General features: G+C 32.0%; 1 non-coding gene across 1 annotated transcript; it reads right to left on the bottom strand.

Annotated features, from left to right (window-relative positions):
• Window positions 1-22,075: 22,075 nt before the first annotated feature.
• On the bottom strand, window positions 22,076-22,165 carry Trnaf-gaa (transfer RNA phenylalanine (anticodon GAA)). Its single transcript is given in 2 exon segments — window positions 22,076-22,111; window positions 22,129-22,165. It is a non-coding gene; the product is annotated as a tRNA-Phe (tRNA).
• Between the last annotated feature and the right edge of the window lie 1,795 nt (window positions 22,166-23,960).

The following is a 23,960-nucleotide window of genomic DNA, read 5'->3' as shown; positions in this document are numbered from 1 at the left end:
TATGATTAAATGTATACAACTTATTTAACATTATATTTTACTATAAAAACAAAGGCACGATTCGGGTAGTACATGATTGATAACCTAATTATAAGCATTATAGTGAAATCGTTTTTTCTTTCGAACGGTTTACAATTATTCACATTGGAAGTCCGTAGCGGTCATCCCACATTTAATCATTAGTATTTTAACCTTTTTTATGTGGTGTTATGTATTGTACAGGCTATTTGTCACTTTCTGATAAAACAAAATTATACTTCTTGTGTTTCATTATTCCTGCTCATTGTCAGTATGAATAACCTGTATGATACATCTTTCTGCCTTATCAGGTACAACCTTACTATTAGCCAAACAATGTCTTTTACCAGTTTAGATTGTTAACTAAATTGTATGCAGTTGTAGTACGTTATAGTACTTCGATGCAAAATCAAAGTTAATACTCGACGAGCCGAAAACTGAAAATACTTATCGTGTTCGGTGTGTGTCGTCTTTCTTGATGATAATTTCAAAACAAATAGACAACAACGACCGATTTAGCGTTAAAATTATCGGGTACGTTTAAGTTTATATACTGTACCCGGGTTCATGTACGTTTACTTAAGAGTACCCGGGGTACATATAAGTAGTACCCGAGCCGACAATGACCAATCGAGCTACATTTTTATTTGTGCATGCTCACTTTTCTTTTCTTTTTGCTGAATCGCCCAAAGCAGGACGTGCTCCCATGAGAACCGCTAATTAATAATATAATGATTATTCGTGAGAACTACGTCGTGCTTCCGACGCTGCCCGAAGTCAATCACGCGTTCGCTCGTAAACGTTCGGATATCGTCGAGGGAAATACACATGAATATAGTGAACAACAAACATTAAAAACAAGCATTTGTTTCTCGTTATATCTAGGTTACCTGACCACATATAGCTTTGAAACGTTGGCTCTGCTATAAGGAGAATTTAAGGAAAGTTATTTGTGTTAACTTTATTTTACGAAATATTTTACGAAATATTTTTGATTTTGCGTGTTTATGTGGCTTTAACTTATCGAATATCTTCGCCTTGAACTGTCTAATGCTAGGTTTGTGCTGACTTCCGATGCATGTATGATACATTCTTCTAAGTTAATTTTTTTCATACATACATCCAAAGGTTAGTATAGGAGCCTGAGTATCCATGAAAAGTACGGGAATGAAACATTTGATGGTGCATCAATAAACAAAAGTCATCACTTTATCATGATATTAATGCACATAATCAATCGATATATGATTTTAAAAATGGCAATCCATATCATCTTACTTAAAACCTAGTGATCAATATTGTTCCGTATGTTCAAATGTGTATGGGATGATGTATCAAACCGATTCACCTGACACGGCTTAGATGGAAACATGCATATGAAGGTATTTCAAAGTGGTCGGTGCATCCAAAAGTTCTAAATCTATCGAATTGACTTCTGTTAACTTCTGCAATATGTCATTTCTACACGAGACATGTCTTTATAATAAACGGAAATACAATTACTGTCAATTGTAAAAACCAAAGCCAAAACCTATCTTAAACGTCTCTATGCATTTTGAAACCCGTTCATTTCCATGAAGATACGGGCATATGTTTTGCATATACACCTTATGTCTGTAGGATTAATAAATTACAGCAATAATCCTTTTACATGTACAATAAGTCTGTATCTTGTCAAGATACAATGAGTATCTTTATGCAGACGCATAGTCAAAATGTTTGAGTCCAGCAAATAGCCATTGACGCCAATAATGGGTCATTAAGTGCTTAGCATACTCGTTTGTATCATTATTGTCATTAAAATCGGATTGATCACTCGTAGACGTCAACGATCTGTCGTTAGACAAGAACACACTGCTTCAAGTAATTTGTTGCATTACTTTAATAAATTAGAACATAAATATTATCTTACGCATCGGCCGCCCGACTTTTTATTGGATGATCGGAATGTGAAATGGAATTAATCTGAAGAACACCTGGGTATTGAACAACGGTTGCTTATAACGTTGCATTTGGTGTTATGATGGCTTGAAATAGATTACTTGCTTTGTACAATAACGTGTTTATTCATCGAACAGTAACGTTTAGATGTACACCGTAACTATTTAAGTTTGTGACGTTTTTGTCCGCTAGTAAAAACACGTGAATAAAGTATAAGAAGGTCGTCAGATTGTGAAAACTGGATTTATATTTAAATTCGGAATTCGTCGATTGTATTATATTCTTGCCTTTAACTGTTCAGTTGTTCTCGTTTAATTGTAGTTATTTGGATTGCCTCGCCATTACACGTAACAGAACATCGAGAAATGACATTTAGCTCTCGTAACAAACATCAATCCAGCTCTTCAAATCTTTGGTGGCGATTGAATTAAAAAAGATTATTCAGACACATTCAGGTCATGCAACTTTTGCGGTGCTGAACAGTATTTAACAAGTTTTGCATGTGTTATAACTATGTTAACCGTTGCATACACGGTGGTTAAAAGTACTTAAACAAAAAATAAATGCGCATAAGCACAATTTGACATCCCAAGTTAAGTTGGATTTGATACCATTTTATGGTCCATTTATAATAATATTGCAGTCGAATGTATGCGGCGGAAATATGTGGTAACAGGCGATGATCCGAGCTTAAATCATGTTTTATATTTACTGTTGTGTGATACGTGATATCGGTTGTCAGAAGTAGAAATTAATTCCCTTCTGTTTACATACGACTGCATGTTGAACTATTATAAATAACAATAACGAAGTTCGTAGCTTAAAGATATAGTTTAATTATTTGTGTCGCATTGTGGACAATTGAACTAGTTTATAGAAAATAGATATACAATCTTCATCATACATGTAGACGTTATCGTGCAATTACTCAGTACAGCCGGAACTCAATCACAAATGCCTCAGTCAATAGAAGGAAATAACACAATATAGGTTTGCAATTTAGCGTTCTAAATAAAGTGCAAAACGATCAAGAATTATCATTCGGCACTCTTTCAACCACTGACATTTGAGAATGCGAATAACATAAATATTTACCCATTATACTGCAGAGGATTTCTGGCATAAAATGCTATTGAGAGTCAATTAAACACTGGTGTATGGCTGCCATTAGGCGAATTAGTCGTGATCAGCAGTGCGTTATGTATGATGTATATATAAAGTATAAGAATGTATATATATATATATATATATATATATATATATATATATATATATATATATATATATATATATATATATATATATTTATTTATTTATTTATATATATATATATATATGTATATTTATTTATATATTTATTTATTTATTTATTTATTTTTATTTATGTATGCATTTGTTCAAGTACAATTATTTTTGCTTCAAGCAGGATTTAAAAGTTTGATACAACCATTTATGCCTTATTCAAATCATGGCGTACGCAATTCATTGTTGACATGATATAGATGTTAAAAGTTACATAAATACTAAAAATTAACGAATATTTCGCAAAATGTTTTGTAACATAAACTTAAACTACGTCCTGCTATCGAAGCTGCCCGAAGCTAATCTCGCGTAAATGTTCGGATATCGTAGCCTGAAATTCACATGGAATATATTGACACACAAATATAAAACGAGCATTTTGTTGCGCGTTAACACCACATCTATCGTTGAAATGTTGCCTATTGCTATAAGAAAGTTCTTTATGTGTGAACTTTATTGTTCGACAAATTGTTCGAAATATTCGTTGATTTTGAGAGTTAATGGCATTTTAACTCTGTATACACTGATCATGCGTAGCACTGATATTGCGAAATGCAAATTCTAAGAAGTGAGTATTCAACATAATACATAAAAGTTGTATACACCTCAATATTTCAAAAGAATATGAGTGTTATTTGTTTATTTTATCATGTAACACTTGCAAAGGAATCAAACATAGCCTTGGCAGCAATACTTGATTTCACAAATATTTGCTTTTACGAATATCGTAGGATCTGAAAAACAAATACTGTATATCGATCCATAGGTTACATGTCAGGGTCAATGTGATAATTTGTCATGTATATTTACCAATAACAAATATGAGCATCGATCATGCCTATAGGGAGTGGTATTTGTTTGCAAATAAATAAAAAAAGTATCGTTCATCGCACGTAAGAACATTTTTTACGAAGTCACCGAAACGCTTGATGTTGATGTAGTGAAAGAAATTACGTGTTATAAGCATTAAACAACAAATAATAATATTTTCCATCGAACGGCAATAAAAACGATAATTACATTTCACTTTAATTGCCATATAATTCCTAAATTTTGGTTTGGAAATTGATTGCCACAACGCTTGTACTGACATATGTATGGGTCATATTATGCATTCCATTTGAATTTTAATCAATTGTCGGTATGGACATTATTCGATTTGGCTTGATCTAAAGCACACACTGGGCGTGAGTAAGGAAGACTTTTCATGCAAGGGCGAACTCAAAGGCTGTGGTTGACTGATATATAATTATTATAACGCAGCAACTGTCTTATCTCCAAATCTCGATCCTTTCATATACTAATTGTATTACAACTGTATTTTACTGCGCTACACAATAAAGAGATTATTTGTATTATATTGCGCATTTAAGCACATGCATTTTATTAAGAATTCCTGCAATGTCCCGGCTCGCGATTTACCTTCGGCTCCGTCCATGTTTTTTGCAGAATAATACATTTTGGTTCATAGCACACAAGTCGCGGGTCGTAGTGAGAGTGTTTAAATTGGTAGGATATACATCTTATCATCACTTTGATGCCCTTTATTTATGGCGAGGGCACGAAAACTCAACAATCAGGGCACAGGACTAAAGAATACCTTCTCAAATACACTATAAATTTTCGTAAAGTTCATAAATAAAAAAATAGTTTGGCTCTGTTACACTTCTAATTTCTAACATTACCAAACGACTAGACGTTAGACATGTTTATGTGGTATTATATCCACCAAAAACCTATGCCTTAGAAATTGGACCTATACTTTGTTAAATGCCAGAATTTTCGATATGGGTTGTTTCCTTTTTAATCATCTGCACTAGCAAAACGTGTTTTTCTAGAAACAGGTGTGTTGAGCTTTCGGTATAATTACACAAGCCATTTAACATATAAGAGTGTCACTAAAGACGTATGTTAATACAAGGCACAAGTACGCGGGGTGTTGTATGATAATAAGAAAGCATCTAATTGTATTTGTAGTAAAATTTAAAGAACAATTCATTTGTTGTTTCAAATGTATTTATTCCCGATACAAATTAGACCTTTATCGGAATCGGATATCATCAAATTAAATTTTAAATCTCGATTATCATGTATATAATGCGATGGAAATCTAGTATAGATACCTTATAGTTTTACATTTTAAACAATGCATTGTGTAACTTCTCACATGATCTAGCTCAAATATCGATTCCCTGACAAGCAGCTTTTGTATATGTAGCATGTTCCGCCACGACGTCTCATTCAAAATAAACTGTTTCTAAGGAAGTGTGATTTCCAGCATTATTAACAATAAGTATCAAATAACGTTATGATGATGTTCACAACAAGTATCAAATAACGTTATGATGATAACAAGGTATTGACGTAACCAATAAAGCAACATATATAACATTATTGCGTTTACGATTAATATTGTTCTTGTTTTTATTACGCCACCTCATCAAAGTACCAAGAATCTCGATGCAAAACATTATTGTAATATTATAATCCAAGTGGAAACATTCATCCTAGTGAATGATTATGATTAATCCATTTCCATAAAAGGTCGTGTCATAATTGGGCAAGACCAAATAAAATAAATAATTGATAAATTGTATTGTTCAATGCAGCGTTATTATATGGAGATGTAGTTTTAACAAATATGCTTTAACACGATTTACACTGCAATGTGTCTTTTATACATCAGCATTTGCATATGCCATTTTTAATATTCATGAAACATCATACAATTTTCATATTTGAGCTGCACATTATAATTTAAAACAGTAAAGGCACATTTCATTTGTAAAAAAACAACATTTTGATCCACTGATTTGTATTGACATTTATACATATTTTCTATTTACATACAAATTAAAAACCTCTATGCCATACAATAAACTTTACAAAAAAAATTAAAATCATGTATTCTGTGTCCTATACGTAATAAAAGTAATACTATAGTATAGATCATATAGTATTGCGTAAATAATGTTTTTAATGCATTTGCTTTTCAATTATATTTTACGCATATGCGCTAGATTCTTAAAGAACGGGACGGCGACTTCGGAGGCAAATATTAAATCATTTTTGACAAGCTCATCTGAACTTCTGCCACTGCTCAGACATGCAAAAACATTATTGACGTTAAAATTGCCGTGTTATCATTAACATTTCTTGTACTAATTTTATAAACATAACATTTTGGAGTTATCATGCGTACGAAAACTATATCTGTTTTGTAGAAATTGTAATTAATACCAATTGTTGGCCTTATTAATGTGTAGCAATTGCCTTGTTTCATTTATTATACTCTGTGTCGGTTTTTAAATTGAAATCGTGGCTAATTAAGGTTACAATATTAAGAAGCTAGGTCGAATATATTTTAATCTAACTACCTGTATACAACTGCAGGTATATAAGTTTTAAAACAACACGATAAAACAACAATATATTATGAATGTTATACAAATGTTTAACAAATTATTCTGGCAACGAACGACTGCTATCAAAAAAGACCCCGAAGAAACAATGCAATATAAATATGTGTTACATTGCTAGTTTTACCAAAACAATACATAAAAGATTCATACACAAACATCATTAAATATTATTTTATATCATCCTGTTTTCATAGGATCCTTAAATAAAAGGTTATTATAAAAATCACCATAAGGGTATTCGGGGTTATTGACTGGTCCGCTTTACGAATTTAAGTAGTTCCACTTTAATTTTTGCATTTCTTCACTGTCTTATTATAAAAACTTAACATCAAATTATTTCTGCTGAATCCATTTACCAAGTTCCGCAAGGTGTGATTTTATTCTCCGTAAAAGATCAATAATAATGTTCTTCAGTAAAGAATATGCTATCGTGCGTGTTTAGCACGTACAGCCAATGTATGCAACTCAGAATACACTTAATGTAAACATGCACAATATTATGTGTATGTTGTTTTTCTCTTTCTGCTAGAGCTTTTTCATCGTGCACTTAAATGTCATGTGAGATGGCAAAAACATAAGTTCTAAACACAATATGTGTCTTTAGAGTAAACCATAAATTATCTAGCTCCCTGAGTGAAATAGTATAATATTGACACGCATATATGTTTTTCTGCATGTGAGCAAATATTTAAATGAAAATTCTGTTATGTAATTAGATTCAACTTAACAAATCTAAATGAAGAGCGACTGTTATGTTTATTTATGTCTTAAATGTAATTAAATATAAATACATATAGGATCTTGCATAAGTGGTCGTTTTGTATTTAATTTATTAAACGAGTCATCTAAATAAAGATAAAAACGAGGCTTGCCGAGTTTTTATCTTTATTTAGATGACGAGTTTAATAAATTCAATACAAAATGACTACGAATCTAAGATTCTATTTATAAAATGGCCAACACATTTTCTCTTCACCATTTTATTCACATTGTAAAAGAGTTGAACTGAAGAAATTCGCTGGAATAATGACTTCATTTCGTCACAAAAATGACGGTATTTCACAGTTATATAACTAGTGTAATAACACCCGTGTTATAAACAAAATTGAGCATTACGTTATTTCACTCCTGGGTCGTAGGTCATGTTATAAATTTACATTCAAACTGCATCAGCAGAAGATAAATCATAACAAGTGACCAATTTCAAAAAAAAAAAAAACACGCAAAAAACGTATGCTGGATGTATTTGATTTACATTAATTTGCAGGTGTAAAACAATTATTTCAAACGTAATTCATATTTGCAGCGTAACGAATTGCGATGCATCAAAGCGTGTGGCTAGTTACTGCTTGTTACTAGCAATAAATAATAGCTAGATGTTCCCTTTATCAAATGTATGCACAAATAAATACTTTCTGGAAAGAGAAAAATCATGTTTTCTTTCATCCTACAACAGGTGAACTTTGAAATCGTCTTCTGATGTCGTTAAAGCTGTACAACTGTCATCCACGAGTGTATTATTATTAATTCATTATTGAAGACGTGCACTAAATTTTAGTTTTCAAAAGTTATAATTTATTTTACGTTTTATTATTTCATTTAATCAATTGCAGCTGCGGAGCACGCATACATTTTATATCAGCATATACTATAATATGTCAATAATTCATTATGTCAAAGCCTATACGATACGATGTAAATATCACATAATGATTAAAAAAATGCATCGTATATTTTGTTGTTTGGCTAATATATTATATATATATATATTATAACAAACATAAATTTAACATAACGTGATTGTATGTACATCTTATATAATCGGTATGCTTATACACGCTAAAGTATTTGTATTTTCTTCAATATTGTTATGATAATAGAAAGCATATAAACAGGTGAAACTAATTCCAATTTGCTGTTTGCTGTAAAATAATGAATTCAGAGGGTCTCGAATAAAAACACATATTGAAAGCTAAAAGCTTATTCTAGGATTTACGATTTGCCTTCTCTGTCTGAAGCGTCGCTTCAATCTCAGTACTGCAAGGGCTATCGTCGCTTGTGTATGTGGGTAGTTTCCTAACGACCATTAACAAGCAGAAACACGATATAAACGGCTGCCGTGTTAACAGTAACGGACCTTTTACTTGAACGACTTGAGATTATCTAATAGTCTAAGTTCATATTTCTAAAGGATAATTTTTATAATAGGCGTTTATTTAAATCCAATACGCGGTATTAGGGACATGAGAACAACATATTTTCATAAGAAATAAACAAAAATGTAACAAACATATAACATCAGAATATAACTGCATGATTTTCCTTATTCTTGTAAAGGATGCTCTTGTCACCATTATCAGCCATTTAAATGAAATCTACAATTAAAATTCTACGGCTGAGCGTAATGAAAATGAGAGGTATTGGATTTTCCGCATGGAATAAAGTATTCGAACATTTGATAATAAATATAACCTTTTTTGTTTCAGTTCATAACGTTCATGTTAATAGTCACATGCGATGCAATAGTAATAACATCTAGCACATAACGCAGATATGTTGTATCAGTTACAATATATGCGATCATATTTGGAATCCGACATGGCTTATACCTGCAATTTGTGTATTTAATAGCATCATATCACATTCTCGAAAAGCTTCACAATATTTCAAACTGTTGGCATACGCGCTTGTATAATATTCTTTCCGATTGTGTATGGCTTAGTGGCTCTCCGTCTCTTTCATCATTGTATCGATAGCATTCTCAATAATGGTTCGGATTTCATTTCCTACATCATTGGTTACTCTTCAACGAGCAATAAAGCAACACTCCGTCGACCTATTAAACGCATTTATACATGTTCGTCAGTTCTCATGATATTTAATTTAAAAAAATCGTTTGTTAAAATGCATTTAATTAAGATCATTTTAACGCGCTCGTTTCGCACAAAAGATACATGTATGTGCTTTTAAATGTGGTTTTTGTTTTACATGTATCTATGTTCGCCAATTGTAAGACTATTATCAATATCGAAGTTCACCAAGTTAAACTGAATGTACTTATGTTTGTTTTAACCAATCGATGATTATAACTTTATACAAGTTAGCCTGTTGTTGTTTTTCTTTTTCCATTTTCAACTAGTTTGTTCCGTCCCCAATAAACGCACGTTTATGGGTTACAAATTTAATTTCATCCGCTAGCGGGTAGTGTACATTTTAACATTTTAATAGGCAAGAAATGGTCTCGAAAATGCATCAATAAATACACTTTATCTGTTCAGTGTGTACATAAATTTGCAAGCACTCCTGATAAAAAATAATAAAATGTCGATCATGCTTTGTTCCGCAGAAAATAGTCGCGTAAAATAATAGCCATTCATAGAAGTCTCATTCAATATTTCAAACATGTGCTTCTGAAATTGAAATCGGTTTTTCGCTTTATCAGTGTACACATAACTCTTGTGCGCTATTGACAAAACGTACTGCCAAATGCTAGCAGCGATTATACACTTGTTAAATACGTAAACAATGGATAAGTATGTTTTTCGTATAAATTAAAATAAACGATTATCTTGAATTTTCTTAGTGTAGTGAAATTCATCTATAGTTACAAAATTTATAAAGCATTACGCAGATACGTGTAATTCAAAATAAAATTCAGTAAATATGATAATCAACATCGTAATTTTAATTGCACTTTAATTTGCCTAAATATGTGTATATAGTTTGTAAAAACACAATTTTAAGTGCAATATCTGGAACATCTTTTAAGAGAAGAAAAAATCAGGAAGCTCATTCACAATGTTAAATTATCATATGGATTTACTGTTAAATGTTATGAAGATACTGTTAAAGAATATTAATCATTATAAGTAATCAACATGATAAATGCAATGATATGTAATAAATGAAATTTACGAAGAATCATAAAACATAAGCAACAAGTGTTGTTGTTTTTTTCATACAGTTAGTCTGAATACCTCCTTTCCTGTAATCAATGGGGCTCACGTTACACTGTTACTGCATTCACTTATTTATAAATAATATCAAGATGGTCTCTTAAAACAATGAATATGCATTCATAAAGGCGTAAAATTGAAACAGAAAATTATAATGTCACCTTTCATCTTACAACAGGTACACTTTAAAATCGCCTTCTGATGTCGTTACAAGCAGTGGAAATGTCATCAATGAGTTTATTATTATTACATCGCTGTAGAGGACGTACACTTAATTTTGTTGTTTAACAGTATTAGTGGATTTTAACGTTTAAGTATCGGGTGTATGTCCTTTAATCAATTTCAACTGCGGAATACGCCGATAGTTTATATTAGCATATATTATAGTATTTCAATACTCATAGTGGCCATGGTAATGCGATACGATGTACATATCACATAATTATTTAAAAAAGGCATCGTATATTCTGTTGTTTGTCAATTTATCATTTTTGCATTTAAATAAAAGGTTAACACATATTGGTGTGGCCAAGGTAATCGAAAGGACGACCCACTGGTTTAAAAACATATACTAACACAGCCAATATTGTATGAAACTTGTCAGAGCCAAGCTTTATACATATATATACAGCCGCAGATTATATTCAAGATAAATACAATTATCATGGAATATATATTAATGTATTATATCACATTTTAAATGTTGTAATGCATAAATAATATTACATGCTAAATGATAAATGATAAATACCTTGCCTATACTATGCTTATCAGTGCGCATGAGACATAGTAGTATTGTATTGAGTATATAGTTTGTAACACTGAGTGGTTTGATTGCGCTACGTAATGTAGCAATTATTTGTTTGTCACAAGTAACGACTGTGCATTTGATGAAAATGTGTTCCCATTACCCGAGACACGTGTAATATGAAAATGATAGGCTCCGTCTATGATTTAAATTATGATGCCGTATGGTTTATTTCATACTCTATCGGACAATAACAACATGGCATGTTGAATGAAATGTTATCTTCAATAGCTATCAAGAAAAATTTTCCCCGATGAAGAACTTACAAAAAGCTAATTAACAAGACAAACGTGAAACCAGTAATATGTATATGCGCAATGTACAAGACGGATGTTCAATTGCTATGCAAACTCATCAATTGCCTAATGTTGTTATTCCACTCGTGCACATGCGGTAAATGCATACAACTGTCCCTATTAACAAGAGTAAGAGTATGCAATTGGAACGAGTGATAATTGATTTTCTCTAATACGAGACGACATATAGAATTTCCATTATGAGATATAAGACACAGCTGACAACTTCTTAGACACGAGGCGTATAATCAATGAAGACCAATTTCCATATGCTTACTAGATAATCCTTGACGTATGTGTCCAATAACATTTCTGAAATGCAATTCCTTACCTGGAATCAATATCTTAGATATCACATATTTTAATTGTGATGTACAGATTTTGTAGTGGTAAATTTCCATTAAAACGTATTTGCATCCAAGATGTTACAAATCATTTTATTGGTTTTCGATGAAGCACTCGACGTATTTACTTTTGACCTTGGTTTCTTGCGATAATTAACGCAGCGAGAATATTGAACGTCAGTCGCATTTGACACATTTCTTAAGTTAGGAGATTCAAACTTATTGCAATTATTTTACGTATACCAATAACGAGTGCAGGATTGTTTAACCCATTTATGCCTAGCGTCTAGAAAAAATGCCTTGGCAAACAGCGTAGACCGAGATAAGACGCCGTTAACTTAAAGGACTTTTTATGAGAAATATTCTGAATATAGAAATAAGCATACTATACATCCCTAATTTTGGAAATAAATTGATCCGATTTAGAAGGATGGGAGAGTCTACTAGGCATAAATGGGTTAAGAATTTCAGTTTAACAATTTTTTAAAGCAAACAGCTAAAACAAAGTAATATAAAGCAAACGTTTTACTCACACTATAAACGAAAAAAGTCATTTAATGTAATGTTCAGACCGAAATGTGTTTTAAAGGGATTAATAACTACGTTTGGCTAAGAATTAAAAAATGAACCAATTGATTAAACATTTTACTATTGACATCGAAAAAGGTATATGCGATCCAATATCTACAAAACATAAATATAACATAAAGTGATTGTATGTACATCTTTTATAATCGGATGCTGATGCACGCTTAAGAATTGGTACTTCAATATCGTTGGGATAAAAATAAGCATATGCACCGGTGAAAATAATTCCAATTTGCTGTACAAAAAAATGATAGCAACACAAACATATTTAAGATTAATATTTTATTCTAGGATTTACGAATTTACTTCTCTGTATGTTGTGTTCGCGTATTCGCTTCAATCTAAATAATGCATCGGCTGTCATCGCTTGTGTGCGTTGGCATTTTCCTAACGACCATTAACACGTAGAAGTACGATATAAACGACTGCCGTTTTAACTGTTAGGGTTCCTCCACTTGAACGACAATACCATTTCTAGAGAGTATCGTATAGTCCAAGTTCATATTTCATTCGGATATGGTAGGTTTTTATTTCAATCCAATATGCCATATGAGGGACATGAGCAAAACATATTTTCACAAGAAATAAAAATATGCCAACCGGAATATATTTCCAGAATTTAAATCGCTGTAACTTTTAATAATTTTTATATACTTCTTTTTCAACCGTATTTTTTATTAACGGTAACTAAAACATGCAATTTATTACAGTATGATTGCGTAAGTAATTGTCATATGTGATTCCCAGATAATATGTTTGTTAAATAGGCTACAAAATGTACACAATTATATCACAATTTTAACAGACCTCATTTAAAATGAAATCAAATGGCTTATTAATTACTCAATTTAAGTAGAACATTCACCCAAATAAATGTCCTGCGAATCTCAAAACACGACAAAAATCACGAAATTTCCATAAAATGAAATTCACATGTAATGCTTCATTTTGGCATAAAGTAATGGTTAATCGAATCATTATTTGTTCAAATGCCGCACTATTTGCCTTATTCTTGTAAAATATTGTTTAAATATTTTAATTAATGTAAAAGAAATCTACCATTTTTATTCTACGGTTGAGCGTAATGATAATTAGAGGTATTGAATTTTTCTGCTTGGAATAAAGTATTCAAACATGTAATAATAACATCCTAAATATAGCATTTCTTTTGTTTCAGTTAATAAGGTTAATGTAAATGATCTAAAAAATAACGAAGATATTGTGTGTCAGTTACAATAAACGCGATCACATTTGGCATTCGATATTCTTTATATCTGCAATTTATCCATATGTATTTAATAGTATCATATCATATTCTCGAAAAGCGTCACAATCTTTAAAACTGTTGGCATACGTGCTTGTATAATATTCTCTCCGAGTGTGTATGGCTTAATCGCTCTTCGGTCTCTTTCATCATTGTATCGATAGCATGCTCAATAATGGTTCGGATGTCAACGCCTACATCATTGGTTTCTCTTCAATCGAGCAATTAAACATAAATCTGCCAACCTATTCAACGCATTTAAAAATGTTCGTCAGTTCTCATGATGTATATTAAATTTAAAAAAAACGTTTGTAAATATGCCTTTAATTAAGATACAGGTTGCGCATAAAGTATACATGTATGTGTTTTAATGTGGTTTTTGTTGCATCTATGCTTGATAAAGGTAAGACGTTTATCCATATCGAATTAAACCAAACTAGACTGAATGCACTAACGCCTTTTTCAATCAATCGTTGATGTATAAATTAACACACGTTTTCCAGTGTTCTTTCATTTGCCACTTACAACTCGTTTGTGTCCGTCCACAATATGCTCACGTTTATGGTTGACAAATTTAATTCCTTCCGCTTGCTGGTAGTGTTCATTTGAACATTTTAACAAGCAAGTAATGACACGCGCAAATGCATCAATAAATACACTTTTTATGTATTCAGTATGTACATTAATTTGCAAACTCTCCGGAGAAAACAGAATAATTATGTTGATAATGCTTTGTTTCGCAGGAATAGTCACGTAAAATAATAATCAGTCATAAAAGTCACATTCAATATTTCAAACATGTTCTTCTGGAATTGAAATTGGTTTTTCGCTTTAACAGTTTACATATTACTCTTGTGTACTATTGGCAAAAACGTAAAGCTAAATGATAGAAGCGATGTTACAATTTTAATACAAGTAAACCATAATTCATTTATTAATGTGTTTATTTCTTTAATTAATTAATTTATTTATTTGTTTATTTATTTAAGGCATAAAACATTAAGTTAATCGCGTAAGTTATAAGAAGTATACATATGCGTCCATCAAAAATATCTTATATTTTCGGTTTGTTTTTATCGTAACTATATGCAATATTACAAGACAGTATTGTTCCGATCTCACTCGTTGTTCCACTCAGTTTTCCGGCTCGTGGAATACATAATCACACAATCAACTGATGCAACAATACCACCGGAACAACACAGGGATGCATCATTTCCCATTCAATATCTATACCGTGAATATGCTCCTTATTAACAAAGATCACATCGTCACCTGGAGGCGATCATGTGTGATTGTAGCAAATGAAAAACTGTGACATTTCTTGAAGAGAACTTAAGAAAGCTGCCCAGAACAGACTACGTTGTAGGACTGTTGTTGAGACCCTCTTCTCCACAAGAAACACATTGGATTAAGTAAGTCATAGTACAATGCCCCATGTCTTGACTTTATATTATGAGCCTCGCTATGGGAAAACGGGTATAAATGCATGTGTGTATAGAATCATTTAAATAGTTCGTTAATTCATATGTGAAGTAATAAAGAACAAGAAATGTAATAAAGTACATTATATTATTTTTATATTTACACACAATGTTACAGTCAAAACCAATAACATAAAAATTATTTCGATTACCACTTTTAAAAAGTTGGTTAGTGTTGAATCAGGTTAAAGTTTATTTTACAATGCAAACATACTGAACAACGAGCATTTGCGAGTGGTCCATGTTTTCATGAGTACATACATATATTTGACATATACCTGGTATTCTACTTATCCCATCATTTTGAAAAAAACATCGGTCTTTATTTGAAAATACCACAACACAAAGTGGCACTATATGCTAGAAAACACAATCAGCATCAAACGAAGTCGTACAAAAAATGACACCGTTCTTCTACGCGTGTCAGTCTTATTCCGACAGGCCTGAAATAAAGCTAAGTTTTACTCATCGGGGGTTTCTTTTGATGACCCACGTCAAATGTCGTAATAAAGTTATATTCACGTTTATCACTATCATAACTTAAATTGAGCGACTCTCAAAGACATCGAACTACTTTAAAAAGCTGTGTTAAAGTATACTGTGTTAATGTATTGTTTGACAAAATGAATTCAGTAATTGGTTATGGGAGTTTAAAATCGTATGTTTAAATTGCAAAAACTTGACTATGCATTTACTCACTTCTGTCTTTCGCGTATGTTTAGGAATCTGATTACACTGTTTTATTAGCAAAAAAATTACATTTGAATATTCTCAATGCGATTTGCCATTGATCATAAATATGACTGCATTACAAAAACCATATGCTTTGATACAGTGTGGCATTGTTATTTAATTAGCCAGGGGCTGTTAATGTTCATGACTGTGTTGAGGAATGCATTTATTGCAATTTTATGGCTTTGTAACCACACTCTATCGACTTCCATAATATATAGGTTTAATCCGTACCATCCAGACATTGTTTGGTAGTCACCTGTTCCCGAATCCCCAAATCAATTATAATTATAAGGTAAGGTTATTTATTAATGTTACAAAAGTGAGGAATGAAGTTTTTTCAATTTCAATACATTTGTAAAATTTAATTTAAATATTTATTTAACTTTATTTTTTACAATTTTCTTTTATGGACAGTAACTTGATATGATCAAAGCTATATCTGAAAAATATTCTTATTTTTCAAAGTTATCTCAAGTCAGTTGTGAAATATATAGGGAATCATATCCCAAATTATGTTTAATACTTCTTCGCCAAGCATTAAATAAAATTTTGCTGTGTCGCGTTTTTTTGATACTCAGCAGTGCCTTGTCAGTGATCAACGATATGGCGCTTACAATAAAAAGTAAGCTTATGCTGGTACACCTGGACTTTGTTTATATTTTTCGATTTCTGAAGCCCCCTAAAGTTATTTAGTAATTAACAGAGTCTCACTAAGCTGCAACGTTAGATTGGCTTTGGATATCATTCCTGAAAATACAGAATTATGGAAGGCTCATAATAGAGCTTTAAATCAACATGAGTAGCCAAAAGTTATTTAACAATCGATGCGTATTTATCAACAACGGAGTATTTATCAAATACGACACGAAGTAGCGACTAGTTGAATATTTCATTTGATTAACTGAACAAACCACCGTGGACAAACAACGGAGGAATGAATGTTGGTCTATCGATCACTCGTTACCCTCTGATAAATTGATTATAACGATAACTATAAAGTCAGTTTACTATTGTGTTGCTTTTACGTATAAAACGCGAGATTATTACAAAACAAAAAAAAATGTTTACTATTGCTCTTATCCTTATTAAAGTAGTTTTAATATTTTACAGACAAGACGTATCGGTTAGGTAAGCTTATCGCATGTAATTGTATTTCGTTGGTGAAATAGTATGCATTGAAGAGGTTATTATAAAGCGTAGCTTTAACTATTAATTTGAACGACTATCTGTCTAGTCTTTGTGTTGTTCGCCTAAGCTAATAATTGATAGTTGCACAATTGACCTAAACATGTCGGATCAATAACCCTTAATAATATAATTGTGTTTTTTTAATTCGTAAGAGAATACGATTAAATGAGAAATATTGTTCAAATTTATCAATTGATTTAGGCGTTGATAAAACATCAATAATTCTATTAAGTGAAACTCATTACATTTTACTTTTTACGTGAAGATCATAGATTTCTCTTTAATTGCTGGAGTCTAATGTTTTATTTGTCATTGCATGTCAAACAAAACCTATGTTTTAGTAAACGAAACTTTTAGAGAGCTGTATGCAATTCTGAGGGTTTCGAAACACTTTAATTTGGATTAAAATATATTTGTTTTGTTTTAACAATTTATAGTATTTATTAACGTATGTCGATAACACATAGGGTTAGCATCGTGGCTGGAAATAATTACTGGCCCAATGCAGTCGCATCGAAAAGAGTTCTGTAGTACTCTAACATATGCTGTTTATATCGAAGTGAAAGCATATTATGTTGACATGTATTTAAATATGCATGTATTGTTTGTAAACTATGTACGGTGTGAAGTGGGATGCCCTCGATTCTCGAACACGTATTCACATGGGCAATATAATGTATTGAACGGAAAAAAAGAGTTTTGAGATAGTGGATAACCATTTAGTCCATCAAAGGGTCAGTGAAGGGTTTGCAATCTCATAATTGTCCATTTTCGTAATTAAAATCGCACAATCGATCGATAGTAGACAGAAAACATCTGTCACTGAAACTTTGCACTCCACAAACCTGTTAGTGAATCAGGAAAAAATAAAAGGATCAAATGTAAAATAGTGTCAATACGCTTGTTGAGGGTAAGGTTACTAGAGTATTAATTAAAAAGCTTTTAATGTTCTGCAACAAGTATTGAAACAGCAGTAAAACGTACCATGATCAGTGTTACGTTTCGCATTAACTTCGCATAACTAAGGCTTAATGTGCAGTAAAATTAATACACATAGCCGCGAATCGATCACTCGCAAGATATCAAAGTAACTTATCAGCCTTCCAATATCTTTTTATCGCCGCCTTTTTTTCTTAGAAAATAATAATCGCGCAATAAGCATGTAATGTACCTTAGTAAAACAATCAATTATACGGCGACTGTTTAAATATATTAATTTAAAACGTTAAAAAATATGTCCACGAGTTATTGCTATATTTGAAGGGCGTTCGATTGAGATGGAAGGCTCATAAAAGTATTAGCTTGTTTGTTTTTTGAAATCACATGGATGAAGTTCCTAAATGACGCTGATATGTGATTTTATTCTTACTACATTTTTTCATTTTCAAATCAATAAATATATTAATTCCCCAATCATGTATTCATACATAAAATGGTCGTTTTTAACGAATGTATATTTGGTATATTTGATGTTCTTTACAAGCGACCTAGTACTCATACATATAGACAGTAAAAAGATCAGATCTTGCCAGCCGGAGACAGGGGATGTTGAGATGTTAATAGTTATTTTGCAACTATTATCGAATGTATATAGCAATGTACGAATACTCAGCTTAGTATCGGGTATTTAAACTATTGAAAATTATTTTATAAATTAAATAAGCAACAATACAATATCATAAGTGCTTTGCGGTTCCATAAATACATATCGAAACAATTTTCTGATTCTGTAAATACCATTTTGTGATGACATGGTGCAATATAAGTTTGACTTTTCTTACATTTAACGATACATCTAATAAATTCATCCCATAAGCAACTTCGAATTAGAGCTGAAGACCGTTGTTATTACTATTTTTTTATCATCAACCATATGCTACACGAGTCGATTGTGGTGATAATTTCTCAATAAAATACGTATAAATTGCATAAAAGGACATTTTATGATCAGACCGCATAGGATTGGAATATTGATACACTGCGTATAAAATATGTATGACATTCAGTAACTATTCAGTAACTGCCAATGGGTTCATCTAAATTCTGTTAAAAAACTGTTAAGTTCCAAACATTATTGTCCATTTCGCATTAAGCCTCAATGAGGGTAATACAACAGTAAAAATCACAACTTCAGAATATCTTAACACGCCTGCGTAAATATACTATTTTTACGTTTTGAATCTATGAAATCGCATCTTTAATATCTACAAATCAACAGATAATTTATTGGCATTAAATATGTTTCCAGAAATAGCACTCAATTGCCAGAATAAATATATTGATGGCTTGATAATAGGATATATATCACTAATGTGATCATTATTCTGGTTGTTTTACAACATAATAAACTCAAAGTTTGTTAACATCTGAGACTGTATTTTACAGCACTCCACACGAAATAAAACCTTGCCACAATTTATAACGTTCAGAGAGGTCAACGAAGGTAGAAATCATTTTAAGAATTTACAAAATTGTACAAACATAATATTTTCTTGTTTAACAACACCATAATTGTCAAAGGCATCTACATATCGTATATCACAATATGTAAAAAAAACATTATGTTCAATGTTTTCGCGTGTATTGCTTAAAGTCACGGTATCACGATGAAATACATTGTCGTAAGCATACGTATTGTCTTGATAAATGGACGATAACAGTAATTCGATGAAATTTGGGAGTTTTGCGAAGACGTGCTGAATAATGAGAAGCTATTTTTTGAAAGGTAACCAATTTAGGCAGGATGATATAAATATAGTGTAACACGAGGGATCTATTTAACTCTTTAACACAGTAAATGAAATGCTGTCTGAAAGCAATTACACATTATCAGTTTATATTGATAACAAACAGTACACTTCACCTTCACTACTTTTTCATTTGAGATAAGAATATTCTTATAATTCGTGTTTTTAATGGTATCGATAACGGTGAATCTAATTTAATATCAGTGCACTTGTTGTTGTTTGTTCTTATTTGTTAATGTTTATCGTGTATTAAGAGTGTATTTATCTACATTAAATAATGTGTTTTATATTCAGTTGAATGACCTCCGGCACCACCGACACGGTTGAGTAGTCGTTGCAGAAAGAAAAACTATCGCCATTATTTACATGTAAATCTACTGAACAAGTGAGACCGCGGTTATCCCACAACCGACCGTCCTATGCTACTCTATGGAGTTTGATAATTGAACAAGATAAGTATTGATGCAAAGCATCAAAGGGCGTCGGGAAATTCAGTGTAAAAAGCACTCAATGAAGTTACATGGAACTATTTTTATTACTGTAAATTTTAGTATAATGGCCGATTATTTTAAACAAAATAGAAAAAGATACTGGTATAACCAGTATCTATGATTTTGTGTTACAACCCCCAAATAACCATTATTTATGATGTTGTGTTATAGCCCCCAAATAACCATTATCTATGATTTTATGTTGTAACTCCCAAATATTTCATAGTTCATTTTTTTACATTGTTTTCCTTTTTATGGTATCCGTGTGCAGTTTTCATTAATGGAACAGAGTTGTGTCGGTTGTAAAAAATCTGCTTCATCTTGTAAGCGTAATTTCATATTTTTCTCAACTTCAAGGGGAGATGATTCTGAACTTATTCTTACGTTGCTCATTTACGATAGGGGTTGAGTACTCATTGATATGAAAACAATGTAAAAGTTTCAAAAGAAAGTTGAATAAAAACTGTAAATTGTATAAAGAAGCTGCATTTCACAATACTTAAAAATTCAGTAAAAGATCATAATATATTTATTGCTCCGATATTCATCATTTTCAATAGGGTTCGAGTAATACTGATATAAAAACACTTAACAAGTTTGGAAAGATTCAGAGGAAAGTTGTGAAATCTTTTGAACAAGTGGAAATTGTTTATTTTGTAAAATATAATAGAAAAAAAATTCTGGACTTCCTGTCCCGATGTTTCTCATTTTAAATGAAGTAAAAATGCTCATTGATATGAAGACACTGTAAGTTTGGAAAGAATCGGATGAAAAATGTTGACATAATCACCTAACCAAGCAGTTTTTCACTTTTTTTTAATTCAAAAAGTCATTATTCTGGACTGATGGTCCGATATTGCTCATATAGAGTTTGGGTTGGGTCCTCATTGATAAAAAAAAAACCTGTGAAAGTTTGGGAACAATCGGATGAAAATTTTGGACTTCGAACAAGGATTTCAAAATTTCTCAAATTCTAAGGAAGATAACTATGGACGTAATCGTCGGATAATGCTAAAGGGCCCATACCACCTAGATAGTAATACGTGTCGCGCTTCGCGCTCTATATGTGGTTCTTAAAAAAAAACTCCGAGGAGTGCTTGACTCTGGGGAAACGGGTTGCTGGGACACAGCTCCTCCTTGATAAGCGGCTGCTTCCTTTATCGCAACTCATTGTTACAATCAATAATACGTGTCGCGCTTCGCGCTCTATATGTGGTAGGGATAGGCTTATGATACAACCATAAAAAATACCTGGATAATAGATGTGTTGTTTGCATTTATTTGTTAATATAAAAACACGTGTATTTTTTATAAGATATTTAAATGATGTAAGAAATTTTAATTAACGTTTTCACCACGTTGCATCCATTAATTTAAATAAAAATGTCCAATTGTAGTAAAATGGATTTTAAAATGTCTGCATAAAATAAAACTTTATTATATTTATTAACCTGACTGAAAAAATTGCCAGCCGCCGAACTGTTCCATTCGTGCCGGAACCCGGGATTGAACCGGGGGCCTTTAGATGACTGTTGCGTAAACAACTTCAGTCTAACGCTCTCCCAACTGAGCTATTCCGGCTGACATTCACTTATGTACTGCTATTTGGTGAAGTTTTGTATAGCGATCGTTATTATATGTCTATTACTAAACTAATAAATTGTACGTTTTCGTACCACTACGCCTTCCAATAAACTTTCTTGCGCGATAGGTCGTCAAATATCGTACTACATTGATTCTCCACTAAATAAGCAAATTAGAAAAAAACACAAAATAAATATATTTTGATTATGTTTTGTTTTTATACAAAACATCATTTGTTTTATACAAAAACCAGAAAGTTTCGCGTATTTGCCCAGTCTCTGTGATCTTTCCCCTGTGATCAGTTGTGGATCAGTTATTAATTAAAACAATAAGCTTTGCATTATTGGCAATAAATGTTGTAATAAATGTGATAGGCACAAATGCAGTACTTATGCAAAATTATGCAAGATATTCTCAAAACAAAAATATATACATTGATCCGTAAAATAACTTCTCCTCCCATAAGCGAAAAAAAAATGCATTGCATACTAGTCGCCGCTCTCCAGGGCGACGCCAACAAATACTACATATCTAAGTCATGTCTCATTCACAGGGACACAACAAACTCAATTGCCAGTAACATGTGTTTTGAAAATGAAGGTCAGCTCATACTCATCTTCGCCGATCTTACACAAAACCTCCTTGACGTTGAAAACCATGCCGACACCATAATTATGGACACACAGCTGGAGTATTAAGGAATTGTAGGCAACATTCTGGAAAGCATTCAGAATAGAATGGACGGCTGTACATCTGGGACCACCCCTATAATTTGTAGTTTGGCAAATCCTATGGTATTGTACATGCATTACCTCATTTAAAACGTACACTCAGATCAAGCTATTGCGTAGACTTGCACTATATCACAACAGATCAAGTACATACATCATGTCAATCACAGAATACATAAACAGTATACAACAATTCGGAAAGGACATATGTTATGTTTAAAAAATAATTATGGACACACAGCTGGAGTATTAAGGAATTGTAGGCAACATTCTGGAAAGCATTCAGAATAGAATAGAATGGACGGCTGTACATCCGGGAACACCACTATAATTTGTAGTTTGGCAAATCCTATGGTATTGTACATGCATTGCCTCATTTAAAACGTACACTCAGATCAAGCATTTGCGTAGACTTGCACTATATCACAACAGATCAAGTACATGTCAATCACAGAATACATAAACAGTATACAACAATTCGGATAGGACATATGTTATGACCCTTACAATAGCAAAATGTACATATGGTCAACAACAGAAGTTTGCAAATACCTGCATCCTCCTGCAAGTGGTCAGGCCTAAAATATACCCTGACTTGCCGCTACAATCAATGATTCAATAATAAGTAAACTATCCTCAAAGTGAAAACAAGATTATGCTGTTTGTGTTTCATTATTCCTATAATCAGGTGTACTGCTCATTATCAGTATGAATCGCTTGTATTACACATTTTTCTCTACCTAATCAAGAACAACCTTACCATATGCCAAACGCTGCCTTTTATCAATTTAAAAAGTAAACTAAATTGTATGCAGTTGTAGTACACTATGGGTGATAATTTGATACACAATTAATACTCGACGAGACTAAAACGAAGTTACTTATCGTTGTCGGGGTTTTGTCATCTTTTAAACCCAACAGCACACCAGAACGACAAATAAATCTCGTGTTCTTTCTGTTTGCATCTGACATTAATTTATGTAAATGAAATGGGATCTTCCACTGGGGGCTGACGAGGTCAAAGCGTAGTCCGTTTCGCTACGACGTTGGGTATATGTTTT

The sequence above is a fragment of the Dreissena polymorpha genome, chromosome 4 (assembly GCF_020536995.1).
Source record: "Dreissena polymorpha isolate Duluth1 chromosome 4, UMN_Dpol_1.0, whole genome shotgun sequence".
In the NCBI taxonomy this organism is placed as follows: domain Eukaryota; kingdom Metazoa; phylum Mollusca; class Bivalvia; order Myida; family Dreissenidae; genus Dreissena; species Dreissena polymorpha.
This window is presented reverse-complemented; position numbering and strand designations above follow the sequence as displayed.